Genomic DNA, 18380 nt, shown 5'->3' on the forward strand with positions numbered 1-18380 from the left:
TGGACACAAAGGCCGAGATGGAACTGTTCTCATCCTGGGTCCACGCGTGACCTCAACAGCAGAGCTTCTTGACAATTCATGTTGGTCACATGTAGTCCAAGGGAGAAGTACACCTTTTTGTTGTTGTTGCTGTCAGTCACTGACATTGGGGCTTGCTTGTAATTATAGCGTAACCTTACCCATCCTGGCTGGTCCAAATATCAAATGATTTTTTCTCTCTTATTTCAACCATATTGGCATCACTGGCAGTAATGGTCAAAGTATAAGAGGTTTTCAGAAGATCCCTGGTAATTCAACAAATATTAACTTATTTCTCCTACCATCTCCTTTTAGATTTCACAATTTGGAAATTCTTGGTGGTGCCTACCTAATAGAGTTCCTTTTGAGAGCTTTGTTAGTACGATTGCTTTTCTGTATTTGGCTAGGTCTTAGGTCAGGTTCCCCAGGAACAGACACAGAAATGAGAATTCCTTTATTGTTGCTGTTGTTCAGTTGCTCAGTTGTGTCTGACTTTTAATGACCGCATGGACTGCAGCATACCAGGCTTCCCTGTCCTCCACTATCTCCCGGCGTTTGCTCAAACTCATGTCCACTGAGTTGGTGATGCCATCCAACCATCTCATCCTCTGTCGCCCCCTTCTCCTCATGCTCTCAATCTTCCCCAGCATCAGGGTCTTGTCCAAAGAGCTAGCTTTTCTCATCAGGTGGCCGAAGTATTGGAGCTTCAGCTTTAGCTTCAGTCCTTCCCAGTATTCAGGGCTGATTTCCCTTAGGATTGCCTGGTTTGATCTCCTTGTTGTAAGTGCTTAACTCAAGAAGGGGTCCCCAGGGGGACCAGGGAGGGGTAGGGGGCAGGACAGGGAGGGGGAGGAGACCGAGGCAGCCCATAGCCTAAGGCTGAGTCTTCAGCGAGATTCCAAGGGAAAGGAAAGTAACATCTTAGTGTCGTCTTGCCCGGAGCAAGGAGTTAGTTAGGCTTCCCTGCTCCTTAGCTGAACACCTTTGATTAGTGGTCACCCTGTAGAAGTGGGATGCAAGCCCCAGGAACTGGCCTCCTCATCAGCCAAGGACATTCCCAAAGAAGATGGGCAGATGCTGGCTGTTGAAAGCATAGTGAAGGGGGGAGGAGGGAGGAAGGGTAGACACAGAGAGTTAATTTGGGGACGTTGTTTAGTTTTGACCTATTTTAAACACATTGCTTGACATCTGTCAGTGAGAAATCAAAAGCTGGCCTCCCTCATTTCTGTATGACAATTACAGACAGGGGCCATGGGAGTGTAAGATGACCTTTCCATCATCAGGGAGGCAGTTGCGATGACAGATGCTGTTGGCACTTGTGACTTCTGAGTCTGGTTCCAGAGAATCGTGCACCAGCTCTGGGGCACTTTCAGCACCAGAACTGATTGTATCAAACTCTAAGTGGGTTCTACTTTAACACAATCGGATGTGCAGACGTCTAAGTGGCCCACAAGACAAATTAGGGTATGTCTATCTATATTACAAATCATTTACCGAAGCTGAAAGGTTAAATGCCAGCATTCCTGGTAACAGTTTCCAAGGTACAAAAAGTGAGTTTGGAAGTTTGACATTGACGTGTACATACTGCCGTGTTTAAAACAGATAACCAACGAGGACCTACTGTATGGTACAGGGAACTTTGCTCAATATTCTGTAATCACCTGAATGGGAAAAGAATTTGAAAGGGAATGGATACATAGACATGTGTAACCGAGTCATCTGCCATTTGCCATACCCCTGAAACTAACACAACATTGTTAGTCAACTATACTTCAATACAAAAAAAAATTTTAAAAAAGTGCAATAATTAGGAATGAGGTTGGACAAGAAAAGAACAAAGGAATAAGAGTATAAAACTCTGAGAAAAAAATAATCGTGCTGTGTAAATTGTTTGTAAGTGGTTCACTAAGAGGTTGGAGGCTTTCCTTCTTTTGAGGATTTTAATTAGGTCTTATGTGGGGGCATAGGCGGATGGGGCTTCCCAGATGGCGCTAGTAGTAAAGACCTTACCTGCCAGTGCGGGAGACGTGAGACACTTGGGTCCCATCTCTGGGTCGGAAAGATTCCGCAGAGGAAGCCATGGCAACCCGTTCCAGTATGCTCGCCGGGAGACTCCCATGTGCAGAGGACCTGGCAGGCTACAGTCCGAAGTGTCGCACAGAATCAAACCTGACTGAAGCGACTTAGCACACAGGCAGAAGAATGGGGAGGGAATGACTTTTCAAGGTCACTCATGTTGTGATAATACTGCAAGAAAATTGGGATTCCAAGTAACTGTGATCAGAACTATTTATGTACGACACCAGGCGCTACATGAACATATGGCAGGGACACAGACTCTGGAATGTATGTATAGATTGCATCATTATGTTTGTGTGACTTCTGTTTTATGCATCTGTCACAAGGAAAGAATGAGGCCTGTGATTATCTTTCTCTTAGACTGGCAAATGAAATTGTAAAAGTTGGAGAAAAGACAGACATTGTATTTACCAGAAACTCATAAACTACGAGAATCTGTAAGCAAATGTGTGAGAATCAATTTCTTCGTGCTTGGGAACGTTATCAACATTTCAGCTGTAACTGCAAATAATGTGAGATTTAAAAACAAATACCAAATATGTTCCTGTTTGGAAATGTTTTAAACTTTGGTCTTTATCAATAAATCTAAATCTCTTCATTCCACTCACAGCTCTGACATTTTATTTTCAAAATGTTGTGTTTTTCTTCTGGAGTACAACTCTTTTGTTCCCTTATCCCTTCCATAACAAACAATCACACAAACAAACAAAAATCACCTTGGACCTTTAAAGTTCATTGTGCTATGCTGGCTCCAAGTCAAAAGTTGTCTGAAATTCTTAGCAGAATTATTTCAACATGTTTGGTTTTTCTATAGCTTTTTACTATATAAAGTGTTTACTATATAAAGTACTTACTATATAAGTTTTTACTATAACACTTATCATTTTCTTTTTTTCAAAAAAGAGGAGGGGCAGAAATGAAATACACCTTTCATTATAATTTATTTTAAGCAGTAAGAGAACATGGCTGTGAATTGACTTTTTTTCCCTTCTTGCATCTCTTGGATTTCCTGTCTCTTTGTGGAGTCTTTGCTGGTGACTCTAGGTCACCTGCTGCAGTGGAATTGTGCCTCTTGCCTCTCAGTGTGGAAGGTGCATTTATAGCATGATCTATGGCAGGAAGGATTAGTAAGAAGTAAAATATTAAAGCTCACAGTATAGGTAGATGTTGGTACGGTGCTTTAAAAGTGTAAAAATCTTTAAAAACTGTGTCCACAAATTCTGCCAAATTCTACTGGTACCCAATTTTCCTCTTTCTTCTAAATCAGATTTTACTCTCATCATGACTCTGAACCTTAACTTTTCCCTGTCCGCCCCACCCACCCCCCTGCCTATTTTTCTTTGCATTTTCTTAGCCTTTTGTCTATGCTTTTATAGGCACCCAAGAGTTTCTTAGTCCCTATTTCATATTGCCTGCTTTGAACATCCCTAACCACACACAGCTCCTCAATGTCTGTATTCTACTTCCAGTATTATTACAGGTGAAGACTCTTGAGAATCCATCAGACTGCAAGGAGATCAAATCAGTTAATCCTAAAGGAAGTCAACCCTGAATATTCATTGAAAGCACTGTTGCTGAAGCTGAATCTCCTATACTTTGGTCACCTGAAGTGAGGAGCCAACTCATTGGAAAAGACCCTGATGCTGGGAAAGACTGAAGGCAAAAGAAGAAGGGAGAATCAGAGGATGAGATGGCTTAGATAGCATCACCGACTCAATGGACCTGAATTTGAGCAAAGCCTGGGAGACAGTGAAGGACAGAGGAGCCTGGCATGCTGCAGTTCATGGGGTCACAAGGAGTCGGATACAACTTAGGGACAAAACAACAGCAGCAGAGTTTTATGGTGGGAAACTGGGATACGACTAAGTACTCATACCCGCCTTTCTTAGCTGGGGCTTTGATTCAGCAGGAGGCTCCTTTTAGAGGTTCTATTCTGTGTGTTCTAGGTTATATTCCCCTTTATCCTGCTCTGTGGTCATCTGTTACTCAGTTTTTACTCTCAGCTTTATAATCTTACCTTTTACTTTGCTGAGAAGACAAGTATTTCAAGGTGAGCCCTCTCAAATAATTAACTTCCTTCCTCTCATGTTTATTAAGAAACATCCTCTAAAATGGCAATGGCCCAAAGAGTGTAATATCTGTTTTCTCTTATAGTTAGGGAGTGGGAGATCGGGGCCCTGCGTTCATCAGACACAGGAATCCAGAAACATCCTAGCTTAGTGCTCTCTTGTACCTTAGGTGTGGTTTCCATCCCCATGGTCCACAGTGGCTGCTTGAGATCCAACGATTATGTTCACAGTCCAGGAAAGAGAATGAGGGAAAGAAAGAAAACAGGCATAGCCTTCTCTTCAGGAACACACCTGGAAGTCTCATGCAATGCATTAAGGTACAGTTCACTTAAGAGCTAGTCCCCTGGTTTTACTGAGTCTGAAGAATGCGATCTTCTCTAGGTTGTCCAGCTAAAATGTCAGGGCGTCTGTTTCTAAGGAAGGAAGGAAAAACAATGCCACTTTCTCTCTGCCTTTATTCTTCCATCAAAGGAAATTGAGTCCTCCTCCATCCTTTCTAAGGCAGCAGCTTCTATATGTGCTTGTAATCCTACCCGTTTCGTAACTGTTTGAAAGTGTGTACTTGTTTTCAGAATTGTGTTAATTGTGCTTATGTCTCTTTATATTTCTGACAGTGGACATTTTTCCTGCCTTTACCCTTTATTACATTTGATTTTTTTGAAACTGAAGTTTTCCCACAAAAGTTTTTTTTATTGTGTTAACGAATGGCATAAAATTACTTTTCTGCCTGCCTGTTACCCTTTTGGATCTTTTGAACTTGCTTTAAGTAATGAAAAATGTGACTGTGACTATACATATGTGTGTGTGTGTGTGTGTGCACACATGTGTGCATGTGTACGTGTGTATGAACATGATATATATGTATGTATAAATATGTATATATATGTGGGCTTCCCTTGTGGCTCAGTGGTAAAGAATCTGCCTGCAATGCAGGAGACATGGGTTCGATCCCTGGGTCAGGATGATCTCCAGAAAGAGTGCATAGTACCCCGCTCCAGTATTCTTGCCTGGAGAACCAGATGGACAGAGGAGCCTGGCGGGCTACAGCCCACAGGGTCCAAAAGAGTCAGACACGACTGAATCAACTGAGCGCGCCCGTATATAGACATAAGTATAATGTGAGCATGCTGCTCATTTACATTCCATTTTTAGATGTCTTATTAATGTTTCATTTAAAAAATCAGTGTACTGGTTATGAATACATTGTTGATCTCAGAAAATAGCTAGCCTGCCCTGTCATTTTGGTTGGACTATGCAGATCAAAGACACTTCTGTAATCTTGTAGCAGAGAGGCTATCTGGAAGTAAATTGCTATTTCAAGATAAAATGTTACCTGATCCCAGGATCTGTGCTCGTCTTAATTGATAAAGGCGACTGAGTGGAGACCCGGAAAAGCCAATGCTGTTGGAAGAAGAATTTTCATTATTCATGTTTCCTGAGAAAAGGCGGCACGTGTGCCATGCGGGCCCACATAGGGCAGCCCCAGGTTTGCTCTGGAGGCGGAGGCAGGAGCGAGGGGAAGGCCTAGCTCCTGGGGAAAGGAAGGGCAGGATGGGGGAGGATTTTAGGATTGGCAAGAATCATTCTGGCGGACCTTGGGGCGTAGGGGCTGTCCCCAGCTGCCTGTACGCAGCCCTGGGTGATCAGCCCTAGGGTGCACCAAGAAGAGGTGGTTGAGAGCGTGGGCTCTGGACTGGGTAGATCGCGCATGAAAGACATGTTCCTGTCAGAAACCTTAGTTATCTCTAGGAATTGGCTCGTCTGATGGGGGCAGTCTCTTCCTGTTCAGCGACGTATTCCGTTTAAGATGCTAAAGCATCGCAAGAAACAGAAAAAAAAAAAAAAAATAAATAAAAGTTTAACCCAGTCCACATCATTTTTCTAGCTCTCATCTTTTCTTAAATTTAGTTCTATTTTTTAAATTTATTTAATAAATTATTAAAGATGTATTTTTTTAACTGGAAGAAAATCGCTTTACAATGTTGCATTGTTTTCTGTTGTACAACAATGCGAATCAGCCATAATTATACATATATCCCCTCCCTCCCCTCCTCCCATTGCACTCCTCTAGGTCATCACAGAGCACCAGGCTGGGGTCCCTGTGTTATATAGCAACTTCCCACCAGCTATCTGTCTATTTTACATGTGCTAGTGAGTTCTCATTTTATTATCTCACCACCCCATCTCTGTTTCCTCTTGCTGTCAAATTATGTTCTCCCCCAAAATTTAGACTTAAATCCCCCAGTTCTCCTTCTTTTCAATCTGTTGTGCCCACACGCCCTTTTGGGGCCTTAATCAGTACCTCTGTCTATCAAGGATGGAGTAAGCTCTAGTTAGTGTTTCTGTTTGGGCCTCTGCTTGTCTTAAAATAGAAGGCAGTAAGGGGTCATACAGAGAAGGCAATGGCACCCCACTCCAGTACTCTTGCCTGGAAAATCCCATGGATGGAGGAGCCTGGTGGGCTGCAGTCCATGGGGTTGCAAAGAGTTGGACACGACTGCGTGACTTCACTTTCACTTTTCACTTTCATGCATTGGAGAAGGCAATGGCAACCCACTCCAGTGTTCTTGCCTGGAGAATCCCAGGGACGGGGGAGCCTGGTGGGCTGCCGTCTATGGGGTCGCACAGAGTCAGACACGACTGAGGCGACTTAGCAGCAGCAGCAGCAAGGGGTCATAAGTGGTTGTGCTCAGTCGTGTCAAACCCTTTGCGACTCCATGGACTGTAGCCCAACAGTCTCTTCTGTCCATGGGCTTTTCCAGGCAAGGATACTGGAGCAGGTTGCCATTTCCTTCTCCAGTGGATATTCCCAACCCAGGGACTGAACCAACATGCCTGCATCTCCTGCATCAGTAGGCAAATTCTTTACCACAGAGCCACCTGGGGTAGAGGACTTCATTTTCCCTCCCATCTGTACCTTTTATCTTAAAGGTCATAACCAGCATCTGAAAGGGGGCCTCTTTCTGAGATAAGGCATGGAGGATATTCTCCATCACCAAAGTGCTTGTTTACCTGGGAGAACAGAGGGGGGAAGAATGGAATATCTCTGGGTCAGACAGAGAAAAAAGTAGTAGTAGAAGCAGATTTCACAACTCTCTGCCATCCAGCTGGATATACAGCACTCTAATTCCGCTTGTGGTTATTAATTTTAGGCCCCGTAATATGAATGCCTGATATTTCCTAACACAAGCCTTTGTCTGCATCCTGATGGGTCTTTGCTTTTCTTTTCTTTCTTTTTAAACTTTTTATTTTGTATTGGGGTATAGCCAGTTAACAATGTTGGGAGAATTTCAAGTGAACAGCGAAGGGACTCAACTATACATATACATTATCCATTCTCCCCCAAACTCACCTCTTATCCAGGCTGCCACATAATGTTTAAGAGTTCTGTGGGCTATACAGTAGGTCTTTGTTTGTTATCCATTTAAAATATAGCAGTGTGAACATGAGACAGGTCTTTGTCAACTGTCTCTGTTATTTCCACCAATGTGTCTTGCTTCAGCCTGGCTCCTCTGTCGTGCATGCCCTTTCCCTTTTTTTTCACGTTTAATCTTCAAGGAATAGGGTTTTTACTCCTGATTTTCTTCTCTGATTTTTCTGACCTGCCTTGAGCTCTACTACTATAGGAGTTAGGGTCTGCATCATGCAAGGATCCCTTAACTAATTCTAATTGTTACAAATGCGTTAGCTTTTAAAATTGGACTCTGAGCTTTAGGTGGTCAGAGGCCACTTCTGAATGCCCTGCCAATGTTGGAGGTCTTTAGCCACAGTTTACATAGTATGTTTTCTCCTTGGATCTCCCAGCTGCAGGCTGCTCTTCCTCCTGCACCAGCTGAATGCCCTGCTGCTTCAGAATTCAGTGCTTTTACCCATACAACCCCCTTTGCACACCCTCTCCATCCCCACTGCAGTTTTATTGGCCTCATTATGCCTACTTTAAAACTCAGCTTTGATCACTTATCGAATCTCCTTAGGCTGTGAGCTCCTTGAGGGCCATGACTTGTCATGCTTGGCACACAGTAGGTGCTTTAAGAATTGCTCTTAGAATAATTAAGGAACAAGTCCATCTGGCTTTTTCACATATTGTATTATTCTCCACCCAGGACTTATCACATTTATTTTATCTTGAAGGCTGCTGGTTTCCTGGAACAGAGAGGGACAGAATCTGCCATGAATTCTGACTTCTGTTTGATCCTGGTAAAGACAATCTGAATATTTTTTCCCTTTGGGTGCTTGAGGAAAGCAAATTAGCTCCATGCTTGTCAGATTCCCTCCTCTCTTTGTGCTACAGATGAAAGTACAAGGAGTGAAAACTGGAACTCTCTTAACCTTTTCAGGTCTTCAAATAATGATTTTCTAGACAGATAAGACTAAATTGGTATTGGATCTCTGCTCAGGAGCAGGAAGGATGGCTGTTTACAGGCTGCATGTGTCTTGCTCATAGCTTCATCGCCTCCTCTGCTCCCCAGTGGAGGAAATTAAAACTCCGATGGTCAGATTAGGTGGTTCTTAGCCTCTGCCCTTTTCCTGCCGCTGCACATGTGAGAATTAGGCTTATCTACCGGTTCAGATGAAGTGGTCGATAATTTGAACACTTGAAGAAATAACTGAGGTAATAAGATCCTAAACTAAAGGGCTCATGGGTTGTTAAAAGAAATCCACAACCCAAAGCAAACAAACAGTCCTCACCCTCAGCTTCCCAGTGAAGAGCAGAGCGTCGCCTACTCAGGGAAAAGCAGAAGGCACGGTCCAGATCGTCTGCTTCCTAGGACTGCCTTCTGATTTGAACTGCCCCTATTAGTCATTCCTTTGAGTTAAAGCACCCATCTATAATGGAGCTGCCTGTTAAGCAGGAAACTTCTGCTGTTGACCAGTATTAAAATGACTTCCATCCAAGTGTTTAGCTGGGCTTGTGGGGAGCTGAACAATGTACCAGGTAAGTCTTCAAGAGGAAAAGGGGTTGGCAATAATTCAAAGCCAGGGGTTGTTTCCAAAGGCCCATTTTCATCACATCCCACAGGGGAAGTAACTGGAGGGCATTGGCTACTTTCCCGAAAAGATATCAGGGGTTGGAAGGAGAGGTCCTCAAAGACCCTTTTGGTTTACATCGCGGTGTGGCTAAGACTGGCTTCCCAGGTGGCGCTAGTGGTAAAGAACACATCTGTCAATGCAGGAGACATAGGAGATGCCGGTTCGATCTCTGGGTTGGGAAGATCCCTCGAAGAAGGGCACGGCAACCCACTCCAGTATTTTTACTTGGAGAATCCCAGGGACAGAGGTGCCTGGCAGACTACAGTCCATGGAGTCATACAGAGTTGGACTTGACTGAAGCAACTGAATATGCATGCACATGGCTAAGACTAGCAATGATGTTTTCGAAGCATCCTTATCAAGGGCTGTGAGTCAGTCTGCATTTATTGGGTGGCTTGACTCTTGGAGGAATGAGAATTGGAAGGCCAGAGAGAAAAGTTGAGTCATCAGACTTCTTTCAGTTTAGTGGCACATCATTATAAGATATACTTTTTCTGTACCTACTCTTCTGGGTTACTGATCCTCTTAGTGGGTGGCTTTGAATCTCAATCATATAACTCTGCACTGTCTGGGATAAAGCATTAGGAGAAACAGGTCTGGATAGTTATTCCTCTAAGGTTTAGCAGAAATTCAGCTTTATTTATTTATTTTTCAAGCTCCGTAGTTAAAGGACACAGAGGATGATTGCATCTGATTCCCACAGCAGTGCAATTTTTCTGCTGAAACTGGTGGAACAGGAGTGGTTTTGTGCAGTCACACAAGTAAAGAATCTGAGGGTCACAGTGAACCACTCAATAAAGCCTAAATAAGACTGACTATACAAAAAATATTAACAAGAGACTGTTATTTTTCTGTTTTTTAGTCTCTTGCTCTCTTTTTCTTTCTCCTTCTGTTTATAGAAGGATGGAGCTCTCTAGACAGTACCTGGTCATTTTCTCCTGTGACCCTTTAATTTTACTAAAAGATCTCTCTTTATTGGGAAAAATTGGGTTCAAAAGAGCATTTACTAGTGTTCTTTGGTTTACTTAATGGAAGATGAAATAGTTATTTGTGTGCAGTTTATGTGACTTTTTATAGTTCTTAAGCTACACATTATAAAATGGCATGACCCTTTTATCTGAAAGCTGACAGTTCTGGCCTTAAAGTGTCCAGAGCATAGATGACCAAAGCCCCCTTCTTTCTGTCTTGATCAGACTCACACCAGGTTCATTCTAAGCCATTGACAAAGCCTAGGATAATATCATACTGAGAGAACATATCTCATGAGCCAAAAGAGCCTGGTACTCTACACCCTGAAATGACTAAAGTGAGGCTGCATTTGTTGTCTTGACGTATTGGAAATGATGCCATATTGCAAAGGGGCAGCCTTGGTCCAGAATTTGGTCTGATATCCAGGAGTTCAGAGCAGGGAGATCTGAGCTCATTATAAGGAGGAACTGTTCCATTAGAATTGGTGATGTACTAAAACTTCTTTCACTTAAAGTATTCCAGCAAAGACTGGATGATCACTTGTGAGAATATTGTAGATGAGATTAGGCTGGGTTATCCTATGTGCCTGCATCTCAGATGAGGTTTCCCCCAGTATAATCCTCAAAGAAGCAAAAATTATTTTATATTTGAAGACAAATAAGCTTGGAGACAATTTAAATACTTTAGTTGATGCTACTTTGAATAGCATCAAAGATTTATGATTTAAATAATAGAATCGGTGAAAGAGGAAGGAAAGAAATTTCTGAAAAATTTAGTAATGGTTTCTGGGTATTTGACCTTGCAATTCAAAACACTGAGGTTGTTATAAAAAATAATTTAAAAATAATGTAGTACTTGCTTCGGCAGCACATATACTAAAATTGGAACGATACAGAGAAGATTAGCTTGGCCCCTGCATAAGGATGACACGCAAATTCGTGAAGCGTTCCACATTTTTAAAACAGAAAAAGAGACACAGATGTACAGAACAGACTTTTGGACTCTGTGGGAGAAGGCGAGGGTGGGATGTTTCATGAGAACAGCATCGAAACATGTATATTATCTATGGTGAAACAGATCACGAGCCCAGGTTGGATGCATGAGACAAGTGCTCGAGCCTGGTGCACTGGGAGGACCCAGAGGGATCGGGTAGAGAGGGAGGTGGGAGGGGGGATCGGGATGGGGAATACGTGTAACTCTATGGCTGATTCATGTCAATGTATGACAAAACCCACTACAATATTGTAAAGTAATTAGCCTTCAACTAATAAAAATAAATGAAAAAAAATTAAAAAAAAATAATGTAATCCAACACTACAGGAAGAGGTTACTCTGGCAGTGGTTCTTATCTGGGGGTGATTTTGCCTCCCAGGAAATATTTGGAAATTTTTTTTTTTTTTTTTAAATATTATTTTATTAGTTGGAGGCCAATCACTTTACAACATTTCAGTGGGTTTTGTCATACATTGACATGAATCAGCCATATAGTTACACGTATTCCCCATCCCGATCCCCCCTCCTACCTCCCTCCCCACCCGACTCCTCAGGGTCCTCCCAGTGCACCAGGCCCGAGCACCTGACTCATGTATCCCACCTGGGCTGGTGGTCCGTTTCACCATAGATAATATACATGCTGTTCTTTCAAAACATCCCACCCTCACGTTCTCCCCCAGAGTTCAAAAGTCTGTTCTGTACTTCTGTGTCTCTTTTTCTGTTTTGCATATAGGGTTATCGCCACCATCTATCTAAATTCCGTATATATGTGTTAGTATACTGTAATGTTCTTTATCTTTCTGACTTACTTCACTCTGTATAATGGGCTCCAGTTTCATCCATCTCATTGACCCAGCAATACCACTTCTAGGCATACACACTGAGGAATCCAGATCTGAAAGAGACACGTACACCCCAATGTTCATTGCAGCACTGTTTATAATAGCCAGGACATGGAAGCAACCCAGATGCCCATCAGCAGATGAATGGATAAGGAAGCTGTGGTACATATTTGGAAATTTTTAGAGACTCTTTTTTTAAAAAAACTTTTTATTTTGTATTGGGGTATAGACAATTAACAATGCTGTGACCAGTTGCAGGTGAGCAGTGAAAGAATTCAGCCATACATGTACAGTGTCCATTCTCACCCAAACTCCCCTCCCATCCAGGCTGCCACGTAATTTTGAGCAGACTTCTGGACCCGCTTTTGATTGTCATGACTGATAGGAGCTGTGTGTGCTGTTGCCCCCTAGGGATAGGGGCCAAGGATGCAGCTAAATATCCTGGAATGAGCAGGACAAGCCCCCACAATTAAGAATTATCCAGCCCAAATGTCAGTCGTGCCACAGCTGAGAAGCCTTGCTTTAAGGAAATCAGAAATTTAGCTACAAGGCTAACAAAAATCAAATCAGTGACAACATCATGTATATTTATAAAATGCTATATTTTAAACAATATTATGGGAGTAAAGATGATGTGTTTTGAAGAACCATGTTTAGTGTTATGTGGCTCAAAAACTGGCTTTGTTGACAGCAGACATTCTGTTGTCAGCAATGTATGTGAAGAGCTCCAAGAAAGCTGTTTCATAAAATGTGTAAGTGAAGAAAGCAATATCTCTAAATCAATGTTATTGTATATAACATGTGATTTTAAATATTTGCTTATAACTAATTTAATAAACTAAATGTTGTAATCATTTGGCAATGTAATTTGCTCTAATAGTTGACTTATTGAAGTAAGCCTGAAACAATTTTTTGATCTCCTCATTGGGAAAAAATGCCTGCATGCCTTGTATTCAAGTGAGCCTCATATTTGGAAATGGACAGAAAATCTAATTCTAGGGTCTTAAGTTCTGCGTATGTGTGTAACATACATTTTTTTTGGTCATAATATGAAATTCCTTCTGCCTTATGAGTCTGGAAATAATGTCCAAATGTAATCAAATCTTTCCTTTTATTTGCTTTAAAAAATCACACCCTGTAAAATTCAGCACATTCTCTGAGTTTTGGCAGATGCACACAGTTGTGTAACTACGGCCACAATCAAGATGCAGCCAGTCTATCATCTTTCAAATTTTCTCATGCTTGCCCTTTGTTATCAGCCCCTCTCCTCCATGTTCTATCTTTTAAAGTAGATAGATACATAGATAGATAGATACATAGATAGATAAATAGATAGATACACCTTACCAGTAGAATGCTAATTTTCATAATAGACTCCTCTGTGGAGACCCAACATCTAAATCAGACCCACTCACATCTTCCCACTCACATCTTCTCTGGGCAAAGTGGGGCACAGGGTCCTGAGTTCATCTGCTCTGAGTTCTTCTGATCCCTGCCAGGGCCCTGGAGATTTTTTTTTTTTGAAACTGGTGCTCTGTAGATCAGCCAACACCACTGATAAAATTCTTTCCTCGATCAAATGTTAGATTTGGCCCTTACAGTGAGCCAGACTGGGAACTGGGATGGAGAGAAGGAAGAACCAGATAGGTATGGTTCCAGACTTTAACACGCTTAAAGCCTAGTAGACAGATGTCAGTCAAACACACATACAGACAAAACTGAAGATTTGTTAAGTGTTAAGAAGGAAATCTCACGGTGCTTTGGGAGGAAGTGTCAGTGAAGTCGAGGCAAAAATGATGTCCTCTCTGATGGAACCAGTCCTGCTCATCATTCACATGCTGAGCAGAGTAAGCTCCATGGGAACCCTGAAGGGAAGGTGCAACTATGAGAAAGCTGATGTGGCCAGACAGGCAGAGAGTTGGAGAAGTTGTCAGGGGTTAGGCTGAGCAGGGCCTTGTGTGCCGGAAAGGAAGAAAGGAAGGAAGAAAGAAAGAATACTGAAAAACCTGAACTTCATTCTCAAGATTTAGAGCAAAGGGTGATGCTTAGGACAGTGACATGATCAGATCGCTCTCATTTACAGTGGTTTCAGTTAGCAGATCAGATTGGAGTGTGGGATGGGTAAATGTGAGTGAAGATGGAGTAATGAAAAATCTGTTTCTGCAGCAACAGACAGGAGATGATGGTTGACACATGGAGGGGTGATGCTGACAATAAAGATGAGATAATTCATTAAATGTCAGAGGCAATTTAATGCTGGCTTGTTGCTGAGATAAGGAGAGCGTGATGATGAGCAGGTTGACCAGATATTTAGCTCAGGGTGTGTGTGTGTGTGTGTGTGTGTGTGTGTTGGGGGGGGGGCGGGGATACAGAATCTACTTCTGAACATGTTAGACTGTGGGGCATGGGAGACAGCTAGAAGGAAATCCAGACGAGGTAGACAGATATCAAGGTCTGGAGCTCCATTCCAACAATTATTTATTTATTCTTTGAAAGACCCACCATTCCCTGGTCCCTGAGCTAAGAGTTGGGATGAAAATACAGCTGTGTTGTGAGCCCTGCGCTGGAGAGGGAAACAGCATACATTTGGATTAATGCTGTAAAAGAAATGTGTTCATGCAGCTATGGGGGCTCAGCAGAGGACACGATTTCTTTCGCCTAAGGGAGTCAGATAAGTTGTTTTCAGCTTTGCTAGATGGAGGGTTTTCCTAGACAAAAAATGGAAAGAACATCATTCTTGGGACAGAAAGCAGTTAAGTACAAAGTTTACAAGGTATGAGAATTGATGGTCTACATGGGGACCTTCAGGGAGTTGGGTTATAGGCAGGCTGTAGAGCCTGCAAACTAGGGGAAGTGGCTGGAAATGGGTCCAAATGATGAATATGCAAAATGCCTTGCAAGGGAGGAGCCAGGCAGGGCTGCAAGGAGGGAGGAGACATGGGAGGGAAGATCCAAGGCTGCGAACTGCAGTGTGGGCTGAGGATGGAGGGGCTGGGGCCAGGGGGACAGGCTTGGGGGAGTCTCAAGGGTCCAGCAGGGAGGTGGAGTTTCTCAAGGCCATGGGAATAAGAATGGATAGAAAGGGGTGACTTGGGGATATAGGAAGCAGAGTCTTGTGGTCTTGGTGAGAGACGAGATGAAAGGACAGATGATATTATTTCCATTTTGAAGAAGCCTGTGATGGTGATGCTGTTAACTGCAACTGCAGACTAGGGAGGAGCAGCAGTGTTGTAGTCAAATAGTAAATTCCATTGTTTTACATGTTGTGTGTGGGCCCCTGAAGGGCCTCTGCGGACCCCGGTGGGAAGTCAGGATGATGTAATCCCATCACGTTGGCTGTGATTCCCTGGCAGGTTGTGACAGACCCAGCTGTTTCGTTCCAGTGATTTATTACAAGTCTCTGTTTAGATTACGTGTATTCCCAGGGTAGGAGCTGGGCTGTATTTTCTCTTTCTCTCCAGGCACACGTTGTAGGGTGGTGTCTTTCAAAATTCAATTTTTTTCCCCACTTGAAACAAGTAAGAAATACATTTTACTTATTGCACAAACATCCATCTAAAATATACCTAAAATTGTCTTAGAAAACACTTACCCATAGCATCTGCAGTGTACTTTTCTTTCTAGTTTCCTCACCTCTCATCTCTCCTTTCGTCTCTTCTTATTTCTCCATATCTCTTCATTTTCTATTCTAATTTTATTTTAAAAAGTTACTCCTTGCTATATTCACTCCTTCCTATACTCACTTTGGGATGAGGAGTCTGCCGCCAAACATGTGTTAACCACTGACGTGGAGCAGAGTATAGTAAAGATTCTGGAATCTTCAGTCAGGCAGGCTCAAATCTGAACTCTGTCACCGAATAGCTTTATGCCCCTAGGCAAGTCATTTAACTTCTTTGAATCTCAATTTCTCACTTGTAAAATGGAGACAAATGCTTCGGCTGTAGTGAAGAGCAAATAAGAAAAACATGTAAAAGGGAATTTAGCTGTATAGCTTGTCTTGCTGCTGTAGCAAATTATCTTTAAACAAGATAGATCTTTAAATCTTACATTTATGGAAGACGGATGTTCAAAATGGGTCTTACTGGGCTAAAATCAAGGTACAGGAGGTCTGTGTTCCTTCTGAGGCTCTGTGAGAAGATGAACTCCCTCACCTGCCTGCATTCCTGGGCTTGTGGCCTCTTCCTCCATCTTCAGTGATGGCAGCACAGCATTTTCAAATCCCTCCCAGACTCTAACCTTTGCCTCCTTCTTTCACATTTAAAGGATGCTGTGTACTGTACTGAGGGCTCACCCAGATAATCTGGAGTAATCTCTTCATTTTAAGGTTAGCGGAATAGCAACCTTAATTCTCTCCTGCCATTGAACATAATATATTCATAAATTCTGGGGACTAAGATGTGGGCATTTAGGGGCCACTATATTCTGCCTTGGAGAAGGAAATGGCAATCCACTCCATCACTCTTGCCTGGAAAATCCCATGGATGGAGGAGCCGGATAGGTTATACTCCATGGGGTCTCAAAGACTCGGACACAATTGAGCGACTTCATTTTCACATTCACTTTCATATTCTGCCTACTGCAATAAGTACAGTTGATACCATGAAGCCCCTGTTGGGCTTTGGGACCCAAGACCTTTCCATGTCCCTCATTTCTTTGATTTTAGGAAACAGCCTTTGTTCAGCCTCCATGACCTTTCCTAAATTCCAACGGGCAGACTCAATCTGATGTTAGTTAAGGAAGGGAAGGAATGGGAGACCAAGGAGACACAAACAGTCAAGAGCCATCTTGGGGCAAGGTCTTGTATCCCCATCAGTGGATACATGCAACAATGTCTTTGAGCTATTTTGCAGATACTGAAATCCCCTCCAGGTGGGAGAATTTAATCATGATTAGGAATGGTATTCTGCCCACAAGCATGTAGACCACAGACCAGTTGGACCTGAAAGTTGATGTTGACTCTTATATACCTCACCACCAACCCAACAGAAGAATGTCCGTGAACTGATCACTCTCTCTGAAAAATTGCTATAAAACTTCTATCTTCTCCAAGTTGGGACACACGGTTTTGAGGTCACTAACCTGCTGTGTCCTCCTTTGACTGGTTAAGCATTGCACGTGTGCTAAGTCACTTCAAGTCATATCTGACTCTTTGTGACCCTATGGACTGTAGCCCACCAGGCTCCTCTGTCCATGGGGTTCTCCAGGTAAGAATACTGGAGTGCCATGCCTTTTTCCAGGGGATCTTCCCAATCCAAGGATCGAACTTGCACCTTTTATGTCTCCTGCATTGGTAGGAGGGTTCTTTAGCACTAACACTGCTTGGGAAGCCCAGCTAAGCATTAAACCTGCCCCCATTAAACCTACTTCATTCAAAACTCTCTGAGATTTCATTCAGTACCTGCATACAGAGAGGCTGAACTTTTGGTGTCACAGTGAGTAGAACTTCATGTGTGTCGAATGAAGAGCTGGTACGTTGAAGTTCCCGTTTAACTCTGTCTGAAATTAAAGAAAAACATATAATATAAATCAATGCAACACAAAACAAAAAATTCCAGTCTTTAAATATAGATTCAGCTTTCAACCATATACTCATTTAAACATTGTGAAACTGACGTTTGATGCTAAGTACAGGACGTGGCATTTGACTGTCTTATAGTTTTGAAATCAGGCATTAGCATCAGAGTCTTCTTAGAATGTTTTGCTTCAATTGAGTATTTGGTGAGCATGCTTTGTTGTCAGTGTTCAAATCAATGATGAAAATGTCGAGCAGGCTAGGTCTTGTGGAGTTCTCGTAGAAGCTTTTCTCAACTCGGAAACTGATAGTCATCTGTGCTTCCCCCATTTGAACTGAGAGAGAGAAGGAGAAGGTGAAGAGAGACAGAGAACAGAAATAAAGAGCAAGCTGAACTTCTGAGAATATGACACAAAGTAGATTTTTTTTCCTGGTGTCTTGGATAAAAAAGTGGAGTTATAATAAGGCCACCTTCCAGTAAATGTTTGCTATTTTTATTATTCTACCTATTTTCAGCATTTCTTATAAATTACACCTGGAGCTATGCACAAGGCTCTCACTGTTGCCTCCCCTGCAGATGAGATTAAAGAGCTATAAATCCCTGGATACTTAGCCAGCTTGCAAGCCTGCAGTCAATCGTGCATGCTAAGTCGCTTCACTCATGTCTGACTCTTTGTGATCTCATGGACTATAGCCCACCAGGCTCCTTTGTCCATGGGATTCTCCAGGCAAGAATACTGGAGTGGGTTGCCATGTTCTCAACCGGGACCAAACCTGCATTTCTTATGTCCTCTGCATTGGCAGGTGGGTTCCTTACCACTAGCACCACCTGGGAAAGACTGTGCCTAATTCTCTGGACCTTGACTC

The 18380-nt window shown here is 42.6% G+C and overlaps 1 non-coding gene across 1 annotated transcript; it reads left to right on the forward strand.

Moving 5' to 3' along the window:
* Positions 1-11017: 11017 nt before the first annotated feature.
* On the forward strand, positions 11018-11124 carry LOC136165642 (U6 spliceosomal RNA). The gene has a single exon (XR_010662647.1). It is a non-coding gene; the product is annotated as a U6 spliceosomal RNA (small nuclear RNA).
* The last annotated feature ends 7256 nt before the right edge of the window (positions 11125-18380 follow it).

Source organism: Muntiacus reevesi, chromosome 3 (genome assembly GCF_963930625.1).
Source record: "Muntiacus reevesi chromosome 3, mMunRee1.1, whole genome shotgun sequence".
Lineage (NCBI taxonomy): Eukaryota > Metazoa > Chordata > Mammalia > Artiodactyla > Cervidae > Muntiacus > Muntiacus reevesi.